The sequence below is a fragment of the Schistocerca piceifrons genome, chromosome 3 (assembly GCF_021461385.2).
Source record: "Schistocerca piceifrons isolate TAMUIC-IGC-003096 chromosome 3, iqSchPice1.1, whole genome shotgun sequence".
Classification (NCBI taxonomy): domain Eukaryota; kingdom Metazoa; phylum Arthropoda; class Insecta; order Orthoptera; family Acrididae; genus Schistocerca; species Schistocerca piceifrons.
This window is the reverse complement of record NC_060140.1, coordinates 577,629,441-577,649,455: the sequence shown is the minus strand read 5'-3', so window position 1 is coordinate 577,649,455 and position 20,015 is coordinate 577,629,441.

Below are 20,015 nucleotides of genomic sequence, written 5' to 3'. Positions count from 1 at the left end.
TCAGAAGGGCCCGCACCACAGGTTCGGCCTAAAAATCTGCGGATCCTAAATATAGTCCTACCTATGATGTTCAAAATATTCTAAAACCTGTGCAGCTAAAAAAATCCAATTAAAGATAGACTTCTTGTCGAAATTTCTCTCTCTGTCTCTCCCCCCCCCCCCCTCTCTCTCTCTCTCTCTCTCTCTCTCTCTCTCTCTCTCTCTCTCTCTCTCTCTCTCTCCCCCCACAAGAAATTTCAAAAGCTTTGAGAGTAGTGGAAACCCGCACTTCGTTAGATCGTGAGAATATTACCCAGTTGGACTAACGGATCGACCATTAACTTGTACAACGTCAACCCCATTTCCATCGACAAAACATATGAAGTGGTTCAGGATTATTTTCTGATTATTTTAGCATACGAGACTCGTGCACCTCGTATAATAATGTGCTCGTAATTACTATTTACTCGGTTTGTTGCTCCCATTATCTAAGTTTCTGTGAAAATACGTTCACAACATTGCAAAAGCGTGTAATATGTCGTTGAACAATACCGCACAACTGAGTTTTCCAGATTTAGGTCAGTCGACATACTTGATTCAGCACACTTGCTATTACCAAGGGAGTTACTAATTTTCAATAATTTATTATTAAAATGAACCTACTTTATTTATTACTCATCAGAAAAAAGTCTTGATACACAACGTGCAAAACTGGATAATAAAGGATGGTTACACAATTCCAAACAGATGGTTAATATTCCCCATGCAGAAACAAAATGCACAATGCAATATGCAGTTTACCAGGATCTAGAAAGCTTTCATCACGCAATAAATACAGCCTTCAGCAACTTACTACTTGATGCGATCACTCAGTCGCAGAGGCTAATATCAGTATCATTGTTTTAGGTTGAACAACAAGTAAACTGTTTTTGTTCTACTGATTTTTGTTTATTGCAAACTACTCTTCAAGAAACAACTGAATAGTGTCTGAAATGGACACTCGTTCTTACGTAACCACAGACTATTGGCAACGCCACACACCATTTGCATAGTGTGTTGTGCATCACACTTGTTTCTTAACCTCGAAATTATAATTTACACAATGGACAATGTTAAGTTCACTAAGTACTTCAACTGCTCAATGTCAAAGTTTAATAGACAAAGCTGTCAATGATGTCACGAGAATTACGATGGGTGTGTGAACAAACCTGATCAAAAAACCGATTCCAGCAGTCTGGCTACAGCTGTAGGTACTTCTCACGAGAAGGGCTGCTATTTAGTACTGGAGGGCAGCGTGGAGGGTAAAAATCGTAGAGGGAGACCAAGAGATGAATACACTCAGCAGATTCAGAAGGATGTAGGCTGCAGTAGGTGCTGGGAGATGAAGAAGCCTGCACAGAATAGAGTAGCATGGAGAGCTGCATCAAACCAGTCTCAGGACTGAAGACAACAACAACAACAACAACAACAACAACAATGCAATTAGAAACAAGAAGACGTCCATTGTTCATAAAAATGATGAGTTTTATAATTACGAGATGTTGGTATTTCAAACTGAACGAGAAAAAAATATGATACTCGGAGGTTTCAATTAACGTACTATTGTCTGCTCGTGGTCTTGCGGTAGCGTTCTCGCTTTCCACGCACGGGGTCCCTGGTTCGATGCCCGTCGGGGTCAGGGATTTTCCCTGCCTCGACATGACTGGGTGTTGTGTCAACCACCACCACCACCACCACCACCACCACCACCACCACCACCATCATCATCCATCCCTATTTCGGTCGGAGGAAGGCAATGGCAAACCACCTCCGCTAGGACCTTGCCTAGTCGGGGGTGCGGATGTCCCGCATCGTCCCCCTACGCTCCTCGAAGTATGGGACCTCATCATCATCATCATCATCATCACTATTATCTGTACTTGGTTCATAATCCATTACGCTACCGACTCTGCTACACATCCGAAGGGGGGGTTTCCCAGCGTTGGGAAAACTTGAAACCGATTATCTCCGTAAATTTATGAAAAACGTTAAGAATAGCCTGTTTCTCGGCACTTTTTAACGCTGTTCTACGCGCGTGTTTCACTGTGGAACAGAAAGCAGCCTCAGCCATTTTCATAATGCGCATTAACAGCGCTACAATCAGAGCACAATGCTGCAGAGGCTGTGACTGTACACGATTGTTGAAATAAAAACTACGTAGCTAAAGCGTGGTTAAGAAACCGTCGATGGCTGTTAATGCATTTGAATATCGTAAAGTTTCGTTTAACGTAACTTAGTAATAAGATATCTAATACATAAGTAGGACGAACTTCCAAGAGCGTATATCGCTTTCGTTTTCAGAAATTTGCTGAATAAAATATTTTTTTGAAAAATGGACGTTACCTCTTGTATGGTTTGGGCATTCCCCACAGTACGAATCGTCTAGTATTTGTAAGTTGTATTACTTGAAGAAAAATAAATTGCAATGCGTATCAACATTCTAAACATATCCATCAGAGTATACAGATTGATTGATAACGAATCCTGTAATTATTTGATACTTCCGGAGTATTTGTCATTTACAAATATCTTGTTGGCCCTCCACTTACCAAAAAAGAACTGTCTAGGAAATCCGTATGTTGATTAGGTTACAATCTCTCATAGGAAAAGATCTGAAGCTCTTCTTTTATGGCAGTTATTAACTTTTGTCGTGTTAGGAAACTAGGAAACACTCCAGCACTAAAAGCCTGCATTCATGTAATCTGCCCATGACGTCTATATACCCACTAAGAACTTATTCCCCAATGGAGCGCTAAACACTCGGGTGGGCGTCGAATCGATTATCAGCCAAATGCCCCGGGCCACATAACATGCCTTCAGTGATGTCTTTATCAACCGCGCTAATGAATTACTTCCGGTTCGGACAGCTCCAAATAGCAGCTCCGGAGAGTCCTCGTGACTTACTTAACGGCGCTAAGGTATTACGGCTTTACAGGTGAACAAAACACACGTAGCCATTTAGAAGTGCCAAAAATTAACCGTTAAGAGTTCTTTAGTGCGGCGTTTCGTAAATGACAAAAGGCTTAACGTTCCACATATCGGCACCCTGCTAGCGATGTATTGTTTAGCAACTATTTTTGCACATCCATTAACGATGTCAGACATATTTTACACATGAATGCGTGTTTTCTTGTGATATTTAACACACAAGCGGTCACATTGCTGTAAGACTGACCTGTTCTATTGTGCTTACGAGTATGCACTTCATTTGAGTGCAACGTGAGAGCAAGCCAAAGGACGCAACTCGAGGTCAAGCCACCACCATAACGAAGCATATTCACACAAAATTGCCGAATTTCTGGAACAGCATAGAAAGTCCATTATTTGTTCGCATGTACTGCAGATGCCTCCAAAGTCACCCACATTTGTTCTGGGCAGAAGTAGTGGAATTTCAACATACGGAAACGCGTTAAGAGAGTTTCTGCTTTTCATTTAGTACATTTTATGCGTAGGAGAGGCGTTTTATGCAGAGAAATGGGTCAATGAAAGGTTTACGTTACTAATATCAAGGTTGGATTTTTGTCTGTCGAAACAGTGGTCTGAAACAGGAAAGGAAGAATGGGTTCTAAAATCGCTGCCCGAAATCATGATATCGTTTTACTTGCTTGTGCAAAGGCACACTAAGATAGTACTACTATGTTTCTTTCAACATCGTGACGGTTAATATCTTCCACTATCTTAGGGATCACTGATATGGTTCTCTTCAATATTAATATCAACAAGAGGTTAATGTCTCAAAAACGTGACAGCGTAAATATTCCAACCTCCAAATCTGCGCCATATACGTAATTAAATGCCACACAACTTCACATTTTGTAGCTCAGTGAAAGTAACAGACTTTTGAACGATGGTAAGAAGAACTTAAAGAGGAGAAATAGCGACACTTAAATTGCTGAAGTCTGTTATGGCAATCGCCTAACAATTAAAGGTTTAACAACATGCATGTCATACATGTTGCGTAAAAGAAATCACAAGAAATAGAGCTACGGTTATAGGGAAAACCAAATTAACAAAATTATGTCTGCACAAAAAGAATTTACACTTAATGCTTGTTTCTCATTGTTAAGAAAGGTGGTTGTAATCCTAGTATATTTTGACTTTTTGATGGAATTCCTTCTGATTTCTGTCTCCAGCCAAACGCCACCCGCCCGTCGATGTGTTGAATTGTATCAGCGATGCTTTTTCTTCATGTTCTTGGCTTTCTTTTCGCGCTTTCATTGTGTCCTGTTTGTTACACTGCTTCCGAAGCACTTTGTAGTGTTACATGTCGTAAAGCTTCTATGCGAGGAGACATTTTAGAATTATAGCTAATATTTTACCACGTTAATGTCCAAAAAAGGTTACGACGGTTACCCACAAACTAATGCACCGCATTTTTTTTTCAGCTGAAAACAATGCTACGAATGCGAAACTTTACGTTATGTATTATTTGAAGTCTAATGAGTGAGCGCGCCAAGTTCCCGCCACTTCCGACAGATAGCATAGCTAGAGGCCAGTTTCAAAATGCGTCTGTAGGTGTCGCCATTGAATTTTTCACTGCTGAGAAACAAACTGTGGGGAATATTCACAAACGCTTGTGCAAAGTCTATGGAGCATCTGCTGTCGACAGAAGTTCTATTAGGTGCTGGGCACGGAGGGTGAGGTCATCAGAAGGTGGTTCGGCGGAGCTCCACGATTTGCAGCGGTCCGGGGATCATCCATGGCTGTCATCACACCTGGCACACCTGACCTAGCCCCCTCGGGCTTCCGCTTGTTTGCGGCGTTAAAGGATGCCACTCGTGGAAGACATTTTGAGGACGATAAAAATGAAATGTCGTGTGACGTGGACCTCCCGTCGGGTAGACCCCTCGCCTGGTGCAAGTCTTTCGATTTGACGCCACTTCGGCGACTTGCGCGTCGATGAGGATGAAATGATGGTGATTAGAACAACACAACACCCAGTCCCTGAGCAGAGAAAAATCTCCGACCCAGCCGGGAATCGAACCCGGGCCCTTAGGATTGACAGTCCGTCGCGCTGACCACTCAGCTACCGGGGGCGGACTTGAGGACGATGAGGACGTGATTCACACAGGGAAGCACTGGCTCCGCCGCCAGGACAAGCATTGTTACCGAAAGGGATACACGCCCTGTTTCGCACTGGAGGAAGGCCATAAAACAGAATGGAGATTACGTGTAAAAACAAGGTGTATAGATAAAACCCATTGTTTCGTGTAATTCTCATTATGTTCAATAAAGAATTGTTGAAGGAAAAAACTGCGGTACATTACTTTCTGGGCAACCGTCGTGTATTGTCCAAATTCTATTTTTTGTTTTATTATTAACTCTGTTTATTTGATTATGCAGAATTTTATTGTTCTTGTCAATGTTTTCGTAAAAAATGACTGTACAGTTAAAGTGCACGAAGCGGCACTCAACGGCTAAGCCTCTTCGTTGCTTGCATCGTGGTAGGAAGCATGTATGCTGACAGTGACATGACAATATGGACAAATGTAATTGTTTATCACAGTTTTATTATGTTTTTACTTCTTTTGACGGTGCCTACGTCGACAACAAACTGTTTATATTTTATTGAGTACTGTAGAATGTTGCCTCTTCGCTGCTTCTCATATAAGTTACATACGTGCTACTTCCAGTAGTGTATCCTATTGTAATGTTCCTATTATAATTTTGCATGGTGTTTTTGTCTTTTCGAAAGATATCAGATAATGTTCGTAAATGTCGAAAGCTGCTACAAAATTTCTGCGCTTACACAATGTTACTGCACAATTTAGGGAAACCGTGGAAAACGAAACCTGTATTGCCAGACGGCGGATTTGAACAGCCGTCTTCCCGATTGCGAATCCAGTCGCTTGTGACTGGCTCAGAGGGTACGTGTCAGGCTAGAAATACAGAGGTCTAGGGTGCAATTTTTGGTCGGTCCAAAGATTTTTTCTGTCATTAATCGCTTGTATCACCTCTGGCAATGATTTTCTGATGTGTAAAATGCCATGCCAAATTGCGCCGTGGTTCGGCTTCCACGTCCAACTGGGTATCTCCCTAAATTGGCTAGGTATACCAACGGAAAAGTACGAGGAAAGGAAGGACGGACTACCTCCAAAACAGGAATGCCACGTGGTGGCGTTGTAGACACGTGACGCGGAAGGTGAACTATATAAAAGGAGCAGATACGGATGGGGAATAACTATCGACGATAGGCCGTCAATGCCGGAAAACCTACTGAAATAAGGAACTTGCAGACTGTTATGGTCCAGCGCCTGCAAATGAACCTTCCAGAAATAGCGAAGCTGTTCGACTTTTCGCGTGCTGACGTCATATCTATGGAAACTGGCTGAAGGAAGCTGAAACCACAAAAGGCGGCAAGAACTGCACGTCACACGTCATGACAGAACATGGAGATCGAAGACTGCCTGCTCTGTGGAATAGGATAGGCGGCAAGAATTGTACGTCACACGTCATCACAGAAAATGGAGACCGAAGACTGCCTGCTCTGTGGAACAGTGTAGGTGGCGATCTGTGGAAGAACTAGCGATAGAGTGAAGTGCTGCTGGGGGCACAAGTGTTTCTGAGAACATCGTTCGCCGCACTGAACATGGGGCTCTCCAGTAAACGACCCCTACGTGTTCCTATGTAGACGCAACGACATGGTCAATAATAACTGCAGAGGGCGCAGGGTCATCGCGATCAACGGAAACGTATCGCCTGGTCGAATGAATGACGTTTTATTGCTTCAGCAGTTCGACGATCACGTCTGGTTACGGCATCATCCGGACGAACGGCTGTTCGAAACATGCACAGCAACCCGGACGCAGTATTATTCTATGGACCACATTCACCAGGGCTTCCATGGGACCTGTGGTGTTCAAGGCAGCCGGCCGCTGTGGCCGAGCGGTTCTAGGTGCTACGGTCGCAGGTTCGAATCCTGCCTCGGGCATGGATGTGTGTGATGTTCTTAGGTTAGTTAGATTTAAGTAGTTCTAAGTTCTAGGGGACTGATGACCTCAGCAGTTAAGTCCCATAGTGCTCAGAGCCATTTGAACCATTTGTTCAAGGCAACGTGACATCCGTGGGCTGCATGAACATTATTGCGGACCACATGCCTCCCTTCATGCTTGATGTCTTCCCCAGTGGCTATGGCGTAATCCAGCAAGATAACTGTTCCTGTCACAAGGCCAGAATCGTGTTACAGTAATTTGAGAAGTTTAATATCAAACTCACGCTGGGGTCTTAGCCACCAAATTCGCCTGATGGCAATGCGATGTAACACATCTGGGGCAATACTGGGCGCAGCTCCGCACCCACAAAGAACGACCCAAAATTAACGGCAGCTCTGTGACCTGTGCTTAAACACCCGGTGCTACACACCTCCGGAAGCATACAAAAGTCGAATCCAAATTGTTTCGCTGGTGCACTGCGTTCCAAAGGAATCACTATGTTATCAAGCACGTGGTTAATGTTTTTGTCCACTACTGTACATAGTAATTCCACTACAGTGTTGAATACAATATTCGAGTTGACGACAGCTTTAAATTTCATCCCATGTCGGATGCTCGAATGGACCAACCTCACCCCTGGTGATCAATGGGGATGGTACGCGGTTTCGGCTGGCTGCCGGTGCCGACTTCCAATAGTCGGTGAAAGCGCTGGCAAGCTGCGCTCGGCGCAGATAAATTACAGTCATAATTCTGTTATCCGGTCCATCGAGTCGAGCGGCTTTGTGGCTGCTCCCATTAATTTAGCATTCGGCAGGCGCTGCACTGCTCGCTATTAGGCGCTAATACATCGGCACGGACACGGCGCGCAGAGGCGACGCGATGCCCGGCCAATGGCACGGCTGGGCTCGCGCCCGCCTACAATAATCTAATTCACGTGATTTACAGTCGCCGGTAATAGCGGGCGTGGCAGGTATGGAAGGGGCACCCGGATGCCGCTCTTTACCGGAAGCCGGGAGGTTTCTATCAAAAACGGGCGATTCCATTTCCGCCAGGGAAACGGCGCAACTGGGGAGCGACGTGGGGTTAAAACACGGAAGCCACCGTTTGTGCCCAACACTCGTGCAACCACATCGACGCACGGTATTCCACTGCCAACTGCGCTACACTGTTCGGCTCTCGATTTCAATGACTTTGTAAAACTAAAAGGAACTAATAAGCTAGTCAGTATAAGCTTGAGGGTAGAAGACTGTTTTGGCATTACTCGGACAAGAAAACAGCCTTTGGTTTCAGTAAGATCAGTCGTATTTCTTATAGATAGTAGCACTATTAGGCTATATGATGATGTCCGCCCCCTTAGCTGAGTGGTCAGCACGTCTGACTGCCATGCAACGGACCCAGATTCGATTCCCGGTGGTGTAGGAAATTTTCTCCGCTCGGGGACTTGATGTCTCGTTGTCTTCCCATACGTTCATCATCATCCGCGCGCACGTCACCCAATGTTGCTTCATCTATAAAGACCTGCGATTCGGCGGCCGAACTTCAGCTTGGGGATTCCCAGCCATCAGCGCCATACGACCAGTTCATTTTACTTAACTGTGACGTTCGGTAATCATCAAGTGTCCGATGGACTAACGAATCCATTTTTCCACGCAACACTTACACGACTGATCTAAACGTCTTCGTCAGGGGCTGCGAACAATGGGCTATGATGTGACCGCTTTCTGGATTCGAACCAGAGCACAATAAAGATCACTCCGTCAACACGCCAGGTCAATAGGCAAAATGCAGCAGACATCAAATTGTCAGGATGTGTACTACATGTTTGGATATGTAAATGATAGCATTGAGAAGCAAGCGCACACAGCAGTTAGGAGTAACGCTCTCATTTTTTATATAAGGAAAGATGACGCAGCGGATTTCTCATTCAGAAACTACATTTGGAAGCTGGTAGCTTGTGAGAAAATCGTGCTGCGGCTCGTGTAAGAACGAGAAACGTCTACTGTAATGTATCTGGTGGCTCTTGAAGCCACAGCTATTTGCACATGTCGCATCTCAGTTGACCGAACGTACAGTAGCTAACGCATGACGTTCAAATGGCTCTGAGCACTATGGGACTTAACATCTATGGTCATCAGTCCCCTAGAACTTAGAACTACTTAAACCTAATTAACCTCAGGACATTACACAACACCCAATCATCACGAGGCTAACGCATGACGTCATAAAGTGTAGGAAGAATGACATACGCTACTACCCGGTTATAGCAGTCCTGGGGCGCCAACGGAATCGTCTTGTATTCTGATTGGCTGCTGTAATATAAGATGGCGGGATCACCCTCTGGCTTGCGCACCTGAACTCTTATTTTCTTTCATTAAGTCAAAATGTCAAATGTGTGTGGAATTCTATGGGACCTAAGTGCTAAGGTCATCAGTCCCTAAGCTTACACAGTACTTAACCTGAATTATCCTAAGGACAAACACACACAGCCATGCCCGAGGGAGGACTCTAAGCTCCGTCGGGACCAGCCGCACAGTCCATGACTGCTGCGCCACAGACCGCTCGGCTAAACCCGCGCAGCTTTAATAAGGTACTGCCAAATTAACAGCCTTTGTTCATAATGAGATGGGAGCATCTCTGACTACTGTGCTATTATAAAATTAAAACATTGTGTTGTTATCAACTTTCAGAAAACATCTGAGTAACTAATAGGCGCTGAATCACTTCATATGTTATCTGTTTCGTGCGGAATATCGATTACCGGAGTTATTCTGGCCAAACAGTTTATTGAATGGTGGATGGATTGCAGTGCCCGTCTAACCCTTTGAGATCCGTTGGCTACAATTGTTTACGTCAATTTTTAGTCTGAATTAGCTGAAATAGAAATATTTTCATCAATGGAAATCTGATGTACACATCTGTGAATGTTCAGTCTTTTCATCAGGCATAAGTGCTCCCACCTGCTGGGCATCACTGTAAAAATATCAACAAGTGAATAAAGGAACGCGCAGTAGCTTGCGACTTCCAGAATTCAGGGAAGTTGTTGGTTAGTTGTACTTCACTGTGTAACTGAATACTGTTATTGTTATTTGACATGGTAGTTACTGAATTATCTTTTTTATTTATTACAGGTGTGAATAGTTTAAAATTATTTTAGTCCATAAAAACTTCCATGTGTATAACGTATGCAAAGAACACTGGTACATATATTTGTATAAATCATGCATCCAAAATCGTTAAAAGATCACCTGAAAGCATTAGACCACAAAGAAAAATTTTTCTTCCTGCGGACAGAATTCAGGTCTGAAAGAGTTATGATCGCTAAGCTACGAGCAGAGCGGAATATAATAGCGTTTCGAACAGGGTAATGAAGCTTGTGAAATGTTATTAATACGTACCACTCCATTGGAAAATTAGAAAGAACTGTGTTTTAACTAATAAGAGAGATTACTAACTTCTTGTGTGATCCCTGCAGGCGTAAAAAATAGTTGGCAGCGCTATAAACTTAGGAACTTACTATTTCAGTAAGAGAGAGCGTCAGTCTGCTTCTTGGTGATTCCATTACAGCCTCACAGCAAAGGCAGTGGACTACGCACCCACGTGCTACTTCTGTGCTGGGACGACGACATCACTTAAGGACGCCAAGTTGATTGACACTTCAGAAATTCTGTATTTTGTTTTGACGCGGCAAGACACAACTAGGCCCTTTACACGTCCCCCTACTCCCTGAAAAATGACGACGAATGCGTGACATCTGTGGTAGCAGAGACAAGCGAGCCGTAGTCGCAGTGATTACTGACTCTCCTCATATTCAGCTGCTATCCTCTGATTCTGAATCGCCATACCACCAGCACTAATTGTAAATCAACAGCAGCAGGATATTGTGGTTTATCTTTCCATGATAGTGGTGCTCGCCGTGTTAGGATCCCACGTCTGTCATAGGAATATGGAATCAATGCCAAGCAGCAGCTCTACAGCCCCGTACGACTAGCAGCCGAGAGGACAGACAGGTTCGCTCGGCCGTGCAGAATCGTACTGCCACGCCACGTACCCCGAGTTGGGAAGTGGGCTTGTTTACAGCAAGACAAGTATCCATACAGACAGTGTGATGATGTCTGAAACACTATGGACTATACGCACAACGTGCAATGGCGCGGCTTCCCTTGACGCGGAAGCAGATTTGCGCATCCACAGTGGTGCGTCCAACGACAGCACTGGCCAGAGTACTGACACCACATCGTCTCTTCTGGCGAGTCCCGGTTCTGCGTATCAGAACCAACGTTGCCACACAGCATTCGTCATCGTCATATTGGCCCATGGTATGGAGTGGGTACACATCACGATCATCTGTTAATTTGGACAGAATCTACGACTTTTTGACGCGGTAAGCCCAGTGCCTGAGTCTTGTCTTCCAGATCTCCATGACCTTATATTTCAACAAGATAACGTATGAACGCATGTTGCACTTACTGTCCTTACCTACCTCGATAAACAAGGTGTACGACTACTGGCCGGGCCAGCATGTTTTCCACCTCGGGTAAAGTTCGTGAACAGTGAATGTCTAAAGTTCAAACGTGATGTTCCCGAGAAAAGTACACAACAAAGGTGCACAGGACAGTAGATACTTTTACGTCATTGATATCCTGGGAGTAATGCACCTGAGCTAAACGACTCATCTCCCACATGATGATGGAGCAAAGTCTATGATACGCGTATAAAATAAAAAAAACGTTTTGTGACTCGTACGTTATTTTTTTATATTTGGTCTCGCTGTTGCAACTTTAATCGATACGACAGAGTTTAAGCCGACGTCCCACGGGACGAAGTGGCGAACGGGTTGATATGAATCAGGCTTTTAGCGCTGTCTAGCGGCAGTTTTCGGCTTTATTTGGCTCGCAAATCAAAAATTTATTTACGAAAACGCACGATATGAGATACATACTATTCGAAGTTATTCATTAACTCCATTTTCATCCCACTTTCGGTTTTAAATTGAATACAGTTAAAGTATAGTGTTTGTATAGTCAGTTTGCGCTTGCTATATCCATATTCTCGACGTTACATTGACTATCAACAGTTTCAATAATCCTTCATCACACAGATTTCAAGATCAAGATTCGTTTCATAATTGCTTTCGCGTTTACTTTCTAACATAGTAGACTGGCATTCACGTTAAGATTTATGACCATTGCGGAAACATTTCAGTCGTTGGCCTTCGCAATAAGAATTGCAGCAAAATAAATAACATTGAGTTCTGAGATAATACTGCTATTAAATGAGTAAGAAAGACCCAGAAACTTTTGGAAAACAAATGGTAAAAAAAAGGTTTCGAAGGAGGTGGACGCCATCTTTGTCTTCACAGCTCATATCTTACGTCGCTATCACAGCTCATATCTTACGTCGCTATAAACTGCGCTACAGTTTCACTAAGTGCCGGGTCTACAGACTGTACTTACAAATATAATTTGATACGCAAACTGTACCAAAAAGACGCGCGTTTGATAGTCATCATTGCGCCGTAGCATTGAAACAGTATACATTGTTAGCACACGAGTTATAACATTGAAAACATCAAATACAAGAAGTCATTACCTACCGAAATGCAATTTCCTCTCATTTTATTGAAACAAATCGTAGCTGTAACGACTCATTTTCGAGAGCCTCAATTTTCTGATACTGTGAAATGGCTTATGTTCGTACCACGTGCTCTATGAGAAAGAAAACCCACCAAATATGTCATTTAACTCAATTCAGTGTGGCGATTCTAAAGTTCTGCTTCTGAGGTGAAAAAGATGTCGCCTCTCACCAGTCACGTTCCTAGCACGTGGCAAAAATCTGTCGCGTCCCGGCACAGCCTCACTATACCAGAATGAAATAAGTGCGAACTGCGTAGCGCAGTCGGGACGTTAACGACAATGCGTTAGTTATAAATTGCTGTCAACTTTATATCGGAGATGAGAGGGAGAGAATCTCCTTGGTTTGAAGCAAGTTTCCTGAAAATAGGTTACAGAATTGCAATAGGCAGAAAAGACTGGTTAGTTTCTATCAAGTTTATTCTCACATATACTTATGTGAGGTGTTGGACCATAAACCCCTTAGTAAGATTCAATCTATATATTCGGACTTGCTACTTCAAAGCTAATTGCCGGTACACATAGGAAACAAGTACAAAGCAATCACTTGTTCTTGGTTAGCACTGAAATCTCTCTAAGTAATTGAGACGAAGACTGACAGCCTCTGTTCAACACTATTCCAATGAAACTCTAAAAATCCTACTTGACCTGCAGTTCTTGAGTGTCCACCAGACTACCACCGTATTCTCGTAGTTGAAGTCTATATCAGCTGTATCAGCTGCTACCGGCCTACTCGGCCCCGCTGGCGTCTCGCTGCGGAATCTCCGAACTGCCGGCACTGGCTCTGAATCTGCATCTGAATCTCTGCTTCTAGCTATTCCGCTGCCTGGCCTTTTATTTCGTTTCTCATGTACTTGGGTACACACGAGTTAAATTTGTTTCAAACGACACTTTCATTTCTAAGTAATCGGATTGCACAAGAATGCCTATGGTTCCACACGACATTCTCGTTTCTAACTGGTCGGCTTGCGCAAGGGTGCCTTCGGTTCCAAACGACACTTTCGCTTCTAGCTGCACACAACTTAATTTGGTTCCACACGAGTCTTTTCCGCACGTGACTGACACTCTCTGTTGCTGTATTATCGCCCTGGTGTTCGCGTCTTCCATTGTGCAAGTTGCATTCATGCTGCTTCCTCTGGCAGGAAGTCAAACACTAAGTTATTTGATCAACAAGCCATACTTGGCAGCCTCCGCCGCTTATCTTGTCCCTACGTCCTGGTGGGCTATTTCTTAATGTCGGCTGACTGTTTGCCTATGGAGCCTGGACAGGATTCTTTTTCCTATTCATCTGCATTAATTTACATTTATATTTATATTTAGAGTTAGCTGCCATTCTTTGTCAATCACAAATCCTGTCCAAGTCATCTTTTATCCTCCTACAGTCACTCAACGACGACACCTTCCCGTACACCATAGCATCATCAGCAAACAGCCGCACATTGCTATCCGCCCTATCCAAAAGATCATTTATGTAGACAGGAAACAAGAGCGGACCTACCACACTTCCCTGGGGCACTCCAGATGATACCCTCACCTCCGATGAACACTCACCACCGAGGACAACGTACTGGGTTCTATTACTTAAGAAGTCTTCGAGCCACTCACATACTTAGGAACCAATCTCATATGCTCGTACCTTAGTTAGGAGTCTGCTCGTACCTTAGTTAGGAGTCTGCTCGTACCTTAGTTAGGAGTCTGCAGTAGGGCACCGAGTCAAACGCTTTCCGCGGGACTGCTACGGGTCGCAGGTTCGAATCCTGCCTCGGGCATGGATGTGTGTGATGTCTTTAGGTTAGTTAGGTTTAAATAGTTCTAAGTTCTAGGAAACTGATGACCACAGAAGTTAAGTCCCATAGTGCTCAGAGCCATTTTTTGAACCATCAAACGCTTTCCGGAAGTCAAGGAACATGGCATCCGTCTGATACCCTTCATCCATGGTTCGCAAGATATCATGTGAAAAAAGGGCGAGTTGCTTTTCGCAGGAGCGATGCTTTCTAAAGCCGTGCTGATGCATGGACAGCAACTTGTCTGTCTCAAGGAAATTCATTATTACACGCCCCGCGGTGTAGTGGGCCGCGTCAAGTCACCAGCTCCTCGCCCTCGTGCGTTTCCACGTCCCGTGAGAAGACGGTTTATACTCGGTATAGTGCGGCCGTAGCAGCGAGGGGGCGACCCTCGCGGGTGCTCGGGCTTTCATCGTCGTCCAGTAAGCGGGTGGCGTGTCGCGGCCGCCTAATGGCGCGGCGGGACACTGGCCGCCTTGCTGCCCGCAGGCCCAGATAGCGGCGCTGCCCCCGCCACATTGATTCGAGGAGCCGCCATCCGTCGAGCCGTTTACCGCCGAAATGGCACACAGGGAGTCACGCTCTCGACCGACGGCTACACTTACTCAGCAATGCCCTATAAACGCCGGCACCCCCGTTGCCGTGCACTTCATCTAGATTCTAGTGGCAGTGCACACAGGATGTCGTACACTAGTTTGGCGGCCGCTGACATGTTTCGCTAGTAATACTGCGTCCGTGGCTTCGTACTTCAGTTATAAATTTGGGTTTTCGACTACTGCCTCGTTCCATTACTTTCATTTATTTTGCTACGTATATGTTGTGGCCCTTACCTAGCGAACTTTTCGAGGTTTTCAATGTGTCTCTCGCATACAACCTGTGTGGGAATTCTCCTCAGCGCGTTTATGAAGTTTTACCGATGACTCGGCCTTATTTTGGTCGTGTATTTTGGGTATCACGCATACACTGTGTTGGTATCTAAGAATCATCTGCAACGTCCAGCAATGGACAGAAGGATAGGAAAAAACGAAATTTCATTGGCTGTGTTCAGTAAAGCAAGAAGAATTCGTGACTAAAATAGAAGGTGATTTGTTGCTATACAGCCGGCCGTGGTGGCCGAGCGGTTCTAGGCGCTACAGTCTGGAACCCCTCGACCGCTACGGCCACAGGTCCGAATCCTGCCTCGGGCATGGATGTGTGTGATGTCCGTAAGTTAGGTTTAAGTAGTTCTAAGTTCTACGGGACTGATCACCTCAGCAGTTAAGTCCCATAGTGCTCAGAGCCATTTGAACCATTTGTTGCTATACAGAGTGCAAAAGGTGTAATATCTCTGATAATTCATCAGGTTACCTTCCATTCAGAAAGCTGTTGCACTCAGCGACTGTTATATTGACTTGTAAATTATAGATTGCAGCGATCACTCGTCCTTTGTAAACTGTATTGTGCAGATCTAGATTTCGGCTAAAGCTACCCATTCTCAATGCACTATTATTTTCACTCAATGAATTCAATGAAATGTGGATGAAGTCCGACCATCTGGCATTACATGCATTGAGCGAAAATAATAGTGCATTGAGAATGTCTAGCTTCTAGCTGAAATGTAGATCTGCACAATAAAATTTAGAAAGGACGACTGATCGCTCCAATCTATAATTTACAAGTCTCTGATAATTGATAGAAAAAAAATCAGCAACCAACTGCAGAAAACGGAATTTCCTTCTTGACCGGTCTGAGGCATCCAGTGACCTCCTTCAGAAGATTATAATTATGGCACTATTAAAGAGCATCAAAAATAAACACGTATATGCAGCTCAATACTATAGTCGCGACTGTATTAAAAAAAAGTATGGTGTAACGAAACCTAACAACTGCAGACATCGTGCAAGAACTACAACTAGTCAGCTAATCATTAGTGCAGACATCAAGCAAGGACTGGAGCTAATCAGCTAAAGCTTAGCTGATCAATTCCAGTCCTTGTGACGTCTGCACTTGTTTGCTTTCATTATACGATATTTGTTTTATGGCATATAAAGTTGCGACTACAGTAATGCGCTGCATATACCTGTTTATTTTCATGCTCGCTAATAAGGCAAAGACCGGCGTAAGGTGCGTGAATACGGTCAAGAAATAAAACTTCTTTTGTGAAACTGGTTGCTGATTTTTTTCAATAACTATTCAGTTGCTGAGGATGGATAAAGTACTAAATCTCTGATTATGTTTTAACAAGGAATGTGTAAAGCTCAAACGCAGTGCTTTACAGTTTGCAATATCTCTGACTTGACGCCCCACTTACGCATAGATTTCATTGAAACTGACACTGAACACAGTTTGACAAGTTCTGTGTTCCTACAGCATTTGTCGCCCAAGTAAAAGCGTCTGACAAAGTAAACTGATGCAACATGTTCGAAATTCTCAGGAAAATAGGCGTATCATATACGGAAAGACGAGTAATATACGGTACGTACAAGAGTTAAGAGGGAATAACAAGAGTGGAAGACGAAGAACTGATCGGATCACAAAAGGTGTAACTCAGGGATATTGTCTTATGTTTCTTATTGTTCAGCCTATACGTCAAAGAACCAAAGATTGAAATAAAAGAAAGGTTCAAAAAAATGGTTCAAATGGCTCTGAGCACTATGGGACTTAACACCTTAGGTCATAAGTCCCCTAGAACTTAGAACTACTTAAACCTAACTAACCTAAGGACATCACACACATCCATGCCCGAGGCAGGATTCGAACTTGCGACCGTAGCGGTCGCGCGGTTCCAGACTGGAGCGCCCAGAACCGCTCGGCCACATCGGCCGGCAAGGGGATTAAAAATTCAGGGTGAAACGATATCAATGCTACGATGACTTTTGCAATCCTCAGTGAAAGCGACGAAGAATTACAGAACTTATTGAATGGAATAAACAGTCTGATCAGTATGGAACTGAAGTAGGAGTAAAGCGAACAAAGACGACAGTAAAGGGAAGTAACAAATGAGTTTAGCGATAAACTTAATCATCAAAATCGGGGACTATGAAGTAGCCGAAGTGAAGAAATTCAGTTGCGTTGGATGCAAAGTAACCTACGACCGACGAAAGAATAACATGAACTAAACAGTGGGGCAGCACAGACAAAGAGGACATTCACGATGAAAGTCAGTCTTCTAGTATCAAACAGCCATAAATTTGAGGAAGAAATTGTTGAGAATGTTTGGAGCACAGCACTGGGTGTGAGAAAAATGGAAAAGAAGAGAATCGAAGTGTTATATTGCTACATAAGGATACTGAAAATTAGGATGACTGATAAGGTAAGGAATGAGGAGGTTTTCTGCTGAATCGGGGAAAGGAAGATGCTGAAAAACGTTGATTAGAAGACGGGATAGGACGATGCGGCATGTGTTAAGGCATCAAGGAATAACTTCCATGGTACTTGGTAGCTACAGGGGCTAAAAACTGCGGAGAAATACAATTGGAATACATCGAACAAATACCTGGACTAGCCGGGTGCAGTTGCTTCTCTGAGGAGAAGAGGCTGGCACAGGAGATGAATTCGTGGCCGTATCTTACAATTCAGAAGACCGTTAAAAAGAAAAAGTTCTGACGGCAGTAGCTGAAACAACGTTATAAATAAAATTACGGCCTTATTCACAGAAAAATACTACGTTGACGCTCAGACACGTTTATGAGGATCAGGGGACCTTTTGGGTCATAACAGACCACTCATTAAACTGTATCCTGGTGAGTGAAGTAGTCACTAGTGCTCCAGAGACATTGTCGCTGTCCAGAGTAAGTGACGCTTCATCGACCGCAGTGTTTGCCGTTAGGGCAAAGACCCCCGTAAAGATGGTGGCGCGTATAAATGCGTGACACGCTCCCTGCAGATAGCGCGGCCGCTCTAATTACGCTAATGGACGCAGGAGGAGACGGGGCTGCACCTCCCTGCTGGCGTCACGCGGTCCGTCCAGAGAACGGGGAACACTGTGCCCTGCGTCAGGATCTGATCTGCGTAGTGAGCGTATGTATATTATGTGAATGCGTGGTGTCTGTTCTTACGGATATGTCGAAAGAACCGACACCACACTTTCATAAAACTGATGGATCCACCACATTCAGTGCGGATGCACAGTTACGCTCGACCTCCTATGCGAATCTGAAAGTAGCGAGCGTGGAGGACGTGGACCGGGACTGTGGATAGCTGGCGCTAGCTGGGAGTGTGGGTCGGCCGAGAGGCCGGCCGGGATGGTCCGCGTAGTTGTGATAAACACTGTGTCCGGGTGGCGCAGTGGTTCACCCAGCTGCCAAATAAGCAAGAGATCCCGGGTTCGAATCCTGATCCGGCAAACATTTTCACTCATCGCCGCTGAAGCTGCACAATGTTCTGATGCAGCTGATATCAATAATCCCTTCCCTTTCCTTTCTCCCCCCTCCTTCCGCAATTTACTTCACATGTATGTTGTGACATGTATCTACCGGCACTGTGTCATGCAAGTATTGCCAATTTATATGGTTGTCATTAACACCAGTCACTTTCAGTGTAGTCTCGGTAAGTCAGGCTTGAGAACGAACCAGTCAGTCCGAAATTGGTCGCCAAGATATGCGAGCCGTGTTTTTTAAGTAAGTACCGTTTTGAAATTAAAAAAAGACGTGCTAAGATCTCAATAATTTTATTTTTACATGAAAGCCTGTACCTTAATTTACTTTTCTACATAATTTCCGTCAATATTGAGGCACTTGTCATAACATTGTACCAGTTTTTTAATACCCTCCTCATATACGTCTGCCACCTGACCTGTTAACCACTGCATCACCACTGTTTTGACTTTGCTTGTGGAATTTCTGCCTTGTAATGAGACAATCAATGCAGCAGCTTTCTGTAAGACATTGCACAATCTGCGCCGTTCAATTCAGAACAAAAGACGTGGCAAGTTGAGCAAGGGCATCGTTTTTCTGCAAGACAATGCCCGTCCGCATGTGGCGAATTAGACCAGAGATCTCATCACATCTTTTCGATGGGAAACTCTATATCATCCTCCGTACAGCCCCGATCTTGCGCCCAGTGACTACCATCTGTTCCTGCACTTGAAACACCTGGGCGGTCAGCGTCCTCAAGACGATGACGATGACGAAGTCAAAACAGTGGTAATGCAGTGGTTAACAAGTCAGGCAGCAGACTTCTATGAGGAGGGTATTCAAAAACTGGTACAACGTTATGACAAGTGCCCCAATATTGACGGAAAATATGTAGAAAAAGTAGATCAAGGTACAGGCTTTCATGTAAAAATAAAATTATTGAGATATCTTAGCACGTCTTTTTTTTATTTCAAAATGGTACTTACTTAAAAAAACACGCCTCGTATTTATTGCAACTTAAAACACTCTTAGGCCGGTATTACATTATCGTATTTATTTATCAAAGTTGATATGTAAATATTTATGTCAAGGAAATTTGAGAGTGTAATAGGGAACGATGTCAAATCTCGCCTTTCGTCAAAGAAATAATCCTCTAGGGCCTCACCGTAGATTTGATCATAAAAGTCGCTCGTCTTCTGTTCTCTGCAATGTTAAAAGTAACCGCTTGGGGCGCTGGCGTCGCTACAGCTATTTGACGTCTGCAGTGTGTTAGTACACACGGCTGAAAATGTTTTGAGCTAGGGCTCAAAAATGGCT